This window comes from Pteropus vampyrus, unplaced genomic scaffold, assembly GCF_000151845.1.
Source record: "Pteropus vampyrus isolate Shadow unplaced genomic scaffold, Pvam_2.0 Scaffold21, whole genome shotgun sequence".
Lineage (NCBI taxonomy): Eukaryota > Metazoa > Chordata > Mammalia > Chiroptera > Pteropodidae > Pteropus > Pteropus vampyrus.
The window spans coordinates 4,004,454-4,013,906 of record NW_011888802.1 but is presented as its reverse complement, the minus strand read 5'-3'; the positions used below and the strand labels follow the sequence as shown (position 1 = coordinate 4,013,906).

At 32.8% G+C, this 9,453-nt stretch overlaps 1 pseudogene; it reads right to left on the bottom strand.

Moving 5' to 3' along the window:
- Positions 1-1,849: 1,849 nt before the first annotated feature.
- On the bottom strand, positions 1,850-1,968 carry LOC111736663 (annotated as a pseudogene).
- Between the last annotated feature and the right edge of the window lie 7,485 nt (positions 1,969-9,453).

Below are 9,453 nucleotides of genomic sequence, written 5' to 3'. Positions count from 1 at the left end.
GTAATTTCACCTACTTTGTTTGAAATTTCTGAGTGTTTATTATCTCTGTAGTCAGCCAGTGATCTGACCTATTTCCTTTAACTTTTGAATCCAATAAGAAAAGAGGAAAAATATGTGTACTCTCTCTTTAAGTTCTCTTTGCAGATGCAACTCAGCAAGTCAGTCACTTCAGCCCAAGGAAACAAGAAAAATGCCCATCTTCTGCACTGGTGCCCCAGTGAACCAAAAGGAAGATCAAAATACACACACCCTCAACCCTTGAAGGACGAGGGTCTTACTGCCCAACTGGCAGCAGCAAGCCACACCAGGAACAGGAATCAGGAACTCAGTCCACCATTTATACAGCTGTCTGTCATGGGGCTGGAGAAAGAGAGATGGTAGCTGCATGCGAATTTGAAAATCCACCAAAATTTACCATTTTTTTTCTTCATCAAGTCCTTCCCTAATTTTGTAAGTATTCAATTATATTCCAGAATTCTGTAATATTTGTTCTCACGGTTCTTGACAGCTTATAGTTTTTTCATTGCCTAGACTGACTTCTAGAATTTTCTACCCTGAAATCTTCTATGAGCACTCCCATAATGTAAAGATATATTTTAATAACCTACTTAACCACTTTTATTGGTGCAAGTTGATATTCTTTATTTATTTTCTCTATCGGTAATTCAGCAAGTATTAGTGTTTATTCACAGTGTTTAATTCTATTACTTTACTAATTATATAAAGTTTTATATACTGAAAAAATATTCATATTGTTATTCTCCTTTTCACTTATCACATTTTTCTTTTTAAAATTTTTATGTATTTTTTCCACCTCTAATCAGATATAATTGATATTTAACACTATGTAAGTTAAGGTGTACGATATGATTTCTTACACTTAATATTGAAAAGTGATTACAAAATAGGCTTAGGTAACATCTCCATCACCTCACATAATTATGATTTTTTTTTTTTTGCATGTGTGGTGAAACATTTAAATTTTACTCTCAGTAACTTTCAAATATATAATACAGTACTGTTAACCGTAGTCACCAGATTGTTTATCAGATTCCCAGAACTTATTCCTCTTGTAACTGGAAGTTAGTACCCTTGATCGACATCACCCAATTTCCCAAACCTCCCAGTCCCCAGAAACTGCCATTGTACTCTGTTTCTATAAGTTCAGCTTTTTTAAATTCCACATATAAGCAATATCATACGCATCTGTCTTTCTTGGTGTGACATATTCCACTTAGCATAATGTTTTCAAGATCCATCCATATTGTCACAAAATGGCAAGATTTTCTTCTTTTTCACAATAAAATAACATCTCACTGTTAAATATCATACGTCATCTATTTAATCAACAATCAAAGAATATTTATGTTGTATCCATATCTTTGTATTATAAATAATGAGGCAATGAATACAGTTGTGCAGATATCCCTTCAAGATTAAGATTTCCTCTAGATATATACCAGAAGTGGCATTGATTTTGTTGAATTATCGTTGTTGTTGTTGTTTTTTTTCCCCTACAGCTTAGTTTCTTTAAAATAGCTATTGTACATTCCTTATTGAGTAAATTGCAGAGCACCATGTCTTTGAGGTCAGTTACTGTAAGATTATTCTGGTCTTTTACTGGTGTTAATATTTTCTTAATTTTTCATGTACCTTGAAATGTTGTGTTGCTCTCTTTGCATTTAAAGTAACATTATCCTTCTCCAGTTGCTACTGTCGGACTTCAGAAGAGAAATATCTTCCATTATACTTTTTTTTTTTTAGGTGAGGCAACACTTGGTTGACCTAACAGATTGCAAGGACCTTGCAAGGAGCTTACAATCCCTTATTTTTTTTTTTTTACATTTTATGACTACAGAACCAGGTCTTCCTAGGTGGTCTCTCAGCTAACTACAAACCAGGCCTGACCTTGCTTAGCTTCCAAGATCAGATGGGATCAGGCTTGTTCAGGGTAGCATGGCCATAGTCATCTTCCATTATTCTGTTAGCAATTCTGATGCTTTCTCAAACTTTCTATGGGTAGGACTGCTCCATACTTCTTGCTCCTTTATGGCAGAATTCTCAAGCTTATATGCCTTTTCAAGATCCTACAATTACCCAAGCTGGGTGCTGACAGCCTCCTTTTTGTTTTCCCAAGAGCAGCGCTGAATGCTCAAGTTTGTGGTCTCCCTCTGGTCCACAGATTCAGGCTGGCTTTCTGCATGCGCTCACTAGCCATTTGTCGAATCTTGCTTTTGCTACCATCATGAGTGCACACAGGGAGCTAGATATGGGGTGTAGCAGTGTGTGGTTGAGGCACTCAGAGTGCTAGGGGTTCTTGTGGGGCAGTTGGGGGCTTCCACAGGTAAGTTGTCCCAGCGGCTGATGTGCAGGCCTCCTACTGGAGTTAGTAGTATCTGCATCCCCATGACATCTCTTCCAGGCCCTGGCTGCTGTTCTCTTGGATGCTCAACAACCCTGAGTTGTGCGCTCATGACTCTGTACACTGAATGAGGTGAGAGAGAAATAGGTCCCTTTGCCAGTGTCCTTCTCAGCTGGGGAAACTGGGTACTCATTAGCATGCTCTCACTTTTCCCCACAGGAGAAATAACAGGCTCGAAAGTGCTCTGTGGGCACTAAGCTGTGTCACTTGGGGGCTAGGGGATACAAGTGAAGTCAAGTAGTTCTTCTTACCCGCTCTAATAGTCCAATGCCAGATTTTTTGCTCCAACAATATGCTGGATTACTAGATGTCCACAAAGGCTCTTGCCCGTGGGTGACTGTATAAATCAGTGTTCCCCAAGAATGCTAGACTGTATCCTTGAGAGGCTGGAGCCAGTTCATGGGCCACTTCAGGATTCACAGCCAGGACTAAGGTCTGTATACCTAATATCCAATGCATGGGTGGGCAAAACTCTTCCCAAGTTCCTTGGCACATTGTGCTGGATCTCACAGCTTCTACAAGACACTTTGTCTGTGGATAGATACTAAATTTTTATTCTTGAGGGAGGGATATAAGTGAGGGATGCCTTATTCACCCATCTTGCTCATGTCATTCCTTAATTATATTTTCCATAAAATTTTTTATCTACTTCTATTATTCATTAGAAAAAGCTAAGTAATATTGTGTATCTTAATTCTCATAAAATTTAAAATAAAATAGCCTATGTCTCCGTTTACAATGATTATAATCTTTGACTGCATTACCCATCATTTTTGTCCTTGAGAAACTCACAACTTTGTTGCAAGAACAAATGAATTGATAATTTAATTTTTAAATTTTTAGTAGTAATCATTTCAAATCAGTGTAAAATAAATTAAATTCATAAAAAATCATATAAAATTACTTCATTTATATAGACTTTCCCAGAAATAAATAATTAAGAAATTAAATTTTACTCCCTGTAACTGTCTTTAAGAAAAAGTCATAATCTAGTGAAATGTTGAATCACATAAAATGATTAATTATCACTTTTGTCTCAAAAGCTGGAATTAGGTGATAAATGACCACACAGAAAAGTTGAATAGTTAAGTGCACAATAAAATGAAAAATGTTGCAAAAATTAATTGTGTTATGGATTAGTCATCAGCTATATTCTTTTTTATTAAACTATTTTAAAGTTAGTAGTAAATTCATTGCAAATTGCATTAAATTTAACTCTGCTTTTGAAGTCGACAGCATTAGTGCTTGAATTTCTAGTAGAAAAAAATTAAGGAATAAAAATTTTTTCTCTGTGGGAGTTCTTTAGAAATGCATTCATACAATTTTAAAAGCAAATAATATTTTTCCATTCTATTAATTTTATTTTTCTAAAGTTTTATTTCTTATTTATTAGAGTCAACAAAACAGTATAATTTACAAAAAAAGAAACACAGATGTCAATACTGTAAGCCAACTAGTACATGTTATTTTTTCCCCCCTCATTTCATTCTCAAATTAGCTTAACCCATCCAAATAAAAAGATGTTGACACTAAAATATAATAGGGAATTCTAAGATTTTCTATTTCTGATCAATGGAATAATTAGAATTAATGGAAACTTCACGTTCAGTTTGTTAGTAAAATAAGCTTGCCACGTAGTCATACTCTGCTTTGTTAGATTACATATCACAACTCTGAAACCGTATGATTAATCAAAAAAATATTTTTCTTGGTTTAGTAAAGCAAAGGACAGTGATTGTCGCCAGCCCAGAGAACTAAAATATAGCTCCTGTTTATAGCAGAGGGGAAATTGCTACCATTAATTAATAGGTACAAATAAATTTAAGAAGAATATCCAGATGTTGCCTGCAATATAATTTTTCAATTTCATGTCTTCACAGGCCTAGAGGTAATTTCAGAATTGTATTTATGATGAAAGATGAATGTTGATTAAATGAAGTGCAATACTTATATACATTACCTAAAAAAAAGGAAAACATGTAGAATAAATCCAAGATTAAAATAATAAATAATCTTTAGCTTAACATTGTGAGAGTTTCTATAAAGTAGAATAGAAATATAATCTCTAGTCACTAATCAAAAACAAAGCTCACAATGCAGACTGAGGAAATAGAAATGAATTAATAGTCTGAGGGTAAATAACAAGCATGGGATATTGAATAACAGACCAGGTAGTCAATAAATACATGGTTAATTAATCTTTAATTATTTGTTGGACAGCATGTATTTTTTTTTTAAATTTGCAAATATTTTATGGAATTAGGTGGCTCAATGCATTTGCTCAAACATCCTAAGAGAGTTCATATTACCAAATAGCGCCACTACTTTCAAAGCCCCCCATTGACTTTGGTATATATACGTTGATTGAAAAAATGGAATATATTTGCATTTTCTATAAATGATTTTAATTTACTAATTTATAAAAGAGATAAAACTGAAGGTACCAGGACTTTCAATTCTGATTAAAATGTAGATGCTACAAAGCACTGTTGCTTCAATTCTAATGATAACAAAAAGCTTGACTGATTGGCTATAAAATCACTTTTTTAAAATTCCCACAAATAGATGATAATTCAAAGAAACATAAAAGTATCAAATTCTAGCAAGACACAAGCCTATCATTGAAGAAAATATTCATCTCTGATATAATGGAAATAAAAAGATAAAACCATCATTGGTAGCAATAGAGAAAACAGACAAAAGGTTAGTAAACTCTTAATGGCAATATAAGACCACAGGCCCTCAGCAAATAAATGGATTATTATACAGAAGGGGTTGGTATACAGAAGGCTGAGAGCAGAGGAGATTGGAGAAGTACTTAGCGTCTTCCTTTAATCTAGGCTGGAAATAGTGTAAAACTGTTGAAAGTTAGGACATCTCAGATATTCATTAAGTATACTGCAGCACCACTCTGAAGGTTAGGGTGGGGACAACATGGAAGAGACATCTCATGAGTGCATGTAACCTGGAGTTGGACTCAAGAGCAAGGCAATTTTCCTGGTGCTAGAAAAAGCTGGCAGCCAGGCTGAAAAGCAGAAAGAACACTCACACATATCAGGAAGCTGGGAAATTGGCTATAAAACAAAGAATTCTCTGGCTCTCTCTGTGGAGAAAGTCTTGATTCTACCCTCAAAATATTTGAAGCGAACAGTAAACTGAAAACAACTAAGATGCAACAAATCCCATAATCCCATAGTTCCTCCCACAATCTATTTGACAGAAGAGTGTGCCATTTGCTGGGGGTAAATATTATTTACTTGAACATCTTCTGTGCTTTTAAATAAAATGTCCAGTACATAGTAAAAAAATAAATAATACACATCAAAGCAAGTGATTATAAACTATGTACAAAAAGGAAATAGTAGAAGTAAGCCAAAAATGATTTAACTGTTGGAGATTTCAGACAGGGGACTGAATAAAACTATTATGTTTTAAAGTGAAATGGAAAAAGTGGATAATGCATGGGAACAAATGATAAATTTCAGTGGAAAGGTGATATATGTAGAAAAAAATGCTGGGAAATGACAGTATCAGAAATTATGTATTCTTGCAATGGGTTTAAGAACAGATTAGATTCACCTGGATAAATAATCAGTAACCTTGAAAGCATATTGATATAATTTATCCAATTAAACCAAAAAGACAAAAATGAGGATGAGGAGGTGAAGAAATAGACATTCCTCTATCTTTCATTCCTATTCTAACAGAAAACAAATAACGAGAACAAAAAATTATTAATAAATGATATGATAGCTATTAATTGCTTATTAATTACTTAGTTTAGAAAAATATGTTCCTATTATTCTGAGGAAATAAATCATATACCCCAATATGATATATTCAAATACTTCTTTAGAATAATTTTTAAAATAATACATTTTATCTTTATACTTTTAACCATGATTTATTTGCTTAGATGCATAAAGAATGTTATCACTTCCTGTTTTATATTCAAAGCAAATTATAATGATTGGTAATAAAGACCTAATAAAGTAACAGCAGATCCAATATATGTTATTCAAGAAACATCTAACAATGTTACTACTTATTTCCTTTGAACTGCATTATGTTTCAAAATCAGAGAAAAAGCAATGCAATGTACTATTCTGCTAAATTACTGTTAGACAAAGGGTTTTCCATGATTTATCTATTTATCTGTGAAGGTGACAGATTAGTGAAATTTATTCAAATGAAATTTTCCCACACTTGCTGCTAATGGTGTATAAAATTCCACATAGATCTCAATGCCATCTATATATTTAAATCAGTAGGAAAGGTCAGTTCTATATAAAAAGTCAAATATTGGAAGACATTTCAACGCTGTCATCATAAACAGAATCCTTAAATAGTCCCTTAAAAATGAACTATTTTATACTTGTGTACAAATTATAATTAAATTATAAGTATGGTGCCATAAAAGTATGAAAGTTATTTTCCAACTACCCTATGTCCAGGGGAATTCCTTCTCCTTACTCTTGTAAGGAACTTAGTCAAGTCTGGAAAAATATGTTTTCTGAGATTAATTGCTTGATAGACAAAAACTCTCACAAAATGTACACCCTCTTTGAGGGATGAAATTAGCAGAATCCAAAGGAAAACATGACAAGATTTTTCCAGAGGTACAATGTGTGTGTGTGTGTGTGTGTGTGTGTGTGTGTGTGTGTGTGTGTGTGTGTGAAATACCTCCAGAAAAAAAATATATGGTATACATTAGATATATAAATATTTATGGTTTATTTATAAGCCATCCTGCAATGTTCTAAAATAGCTTTTGTGCGTTTTTTCAACTCCCTTTTTTCTCTTTCATGTCATTGTTCTATATTTATATTTTTCTTGATTTTGCTTGGGTATTTTGTAAAAAAAAAAATTTAAGATGTTTTGAATGTATAAAAATGACCTCATAATAAACACTACCACTAATTTAGTGACTATATGCCAGACACTATTCAATTGTCTTAGATAAATTAAATATTTTAATCTAGTAAATGTGTTGCAGATTATCAATAACCCTATTTTATAAGTAAAAAAGAAATCGGAGTTCAAAGAACTTAAGCATCTTGTTAATGGTTATAGATAGCACTCAATCAGAATTTGAATCTTATGAATATGATTCTAAATCTTTTGGGGAAAATAAAAAACAAACTCTGCTTTAAATTTCTGGGAAGATGGCAGAGTAGGAAGCACCAGTAATCTGTCTCCTCACTGAGACAATAATTGCACTGGAAGAATCTGTCAGATGTTAACTGTTTTGGAACTCTGGAGTATATTGAAGGCTTGTAAATCTTAGGAGGAGGCTTAGAGAATAAATTGTGGTTAATTTCTATCAATTTTAGCTCTTAGCTCTGTAGCAGCTACCCATCTTCCACTTCCAGCCCTCAGGCAGGTAGTGTTACTAGATCAAAAGGGACCCTGTCCTCCAAATATTAGGTATCTGTGCTCTGATCACTGTTTACTGTTTCTGACTTCACAAGTCCACACAAAGAGGAGGGTGGCCATTGCTGTGGTACCTTCCTCACATGGTTGCAAGCCCCTTCCCACACCAGCTGAAGTGATTTCTGAGAGAATTAAAGGCCAATGTACTTGCCCCCCACACTTCATTGTTCTCTTTTTACCTTTTTGGGAGCCAGACCTTAAAGGCTTGGATATTCAAAGGCAATTGTACATAAGGGTGAAATTAGAAGGTCATCACAGGAGCCCAGGGAAAGACTTAAAATATCAAATAAATTAATAAACCTTAGTTAAACTGATTAAGGCTAAAAGACAGGAAACACAAATTACCAATATCATGAAATATACAGATTAAATCACTACAGTTTTACAGATTTCAAAATAATAATAAAGGAATGTTATAGACGATTGTATAAATGTACATTTAATAATTTAGAGAAAATAGATAAATTCCTTGAAAGACAAAAAATACAAAAACTTTTTCAAGAAGAAATAGATAAAATAAATTTCCTTATATTTATTAAATAAATTCAATTTATAGTTTACAATTTTCCCAAGAAGAAAACTCCAGGCCCAGATCTTTTCACTAATAAATGCCACTAAACATTAAGAAATATTAACTCACATATACAATAAGTAAGCCAAACTAGATCCTAGACCAAAAGGAAACCTCAAACTCTAAAATATCTAGATGAAAACCATTGTGAACTTAGGTTAGGGGAAGATTTCTTAGATATGATGTTATAAACACAATCATTAAAAATCCTACAGGTAAGTCTATTTCATCAAAATTAACAACTCTATTCTCTAAAAGACATGCTATGCAGAATTTTTATACAACTTGACACTGTGATTATAAAGAGGTCTGCCATGCTCTGGTGTGAATCCTAGCATTTACTACTATAGTATAAGAATTTTCATTTTCAGTGTCTCTCTATATTCAATCCAGATTATTTAAAAATGATGGAAATATATTCTATACTAGTTAGGAAATCCAAATGCATAAGTTTATATATGACTATTATATGCACAGTAATGTATGTAAATGTGTATATATATAATATATACTACATATAACTATATATAATATAAATGATACACACTGAATATCACACTCATCTTTATCACTTTCTTTAAATGTAACTAATGACATGGTGAACAAATGATGTTTAGTTATAATGAAAATGCTTAAAAATAGCAACCAGTTATCTTTTTTCTCAATTTTCCTTGTGTTTTTTCTTTAGCTACTTTCTTGACAACTCTGCACAGAATATTAGCCAGATACTTAAATTCTGGCCATAGAACAAAGTCATGCTTTATTCCTCAATTACTCCACATCTTCACAAGAGACAGAATGAGACAAACTGAATCATCTAGCTAGCAATGAAAACATTTTTCACAGGAAAACTGAGATTATCTAATATATAATTTTATTGGATTTTTTTTTAAATTTTGGATTGGCACTGTATTGTGGGGATTTTATCACTTTAGTTTTATTGGGATGTGGCCAAAGATTTTTGTTTGTTTATCTTACTATTCATAATGCATCATACCCCAATGAGATAACAATGACATCAATTTTG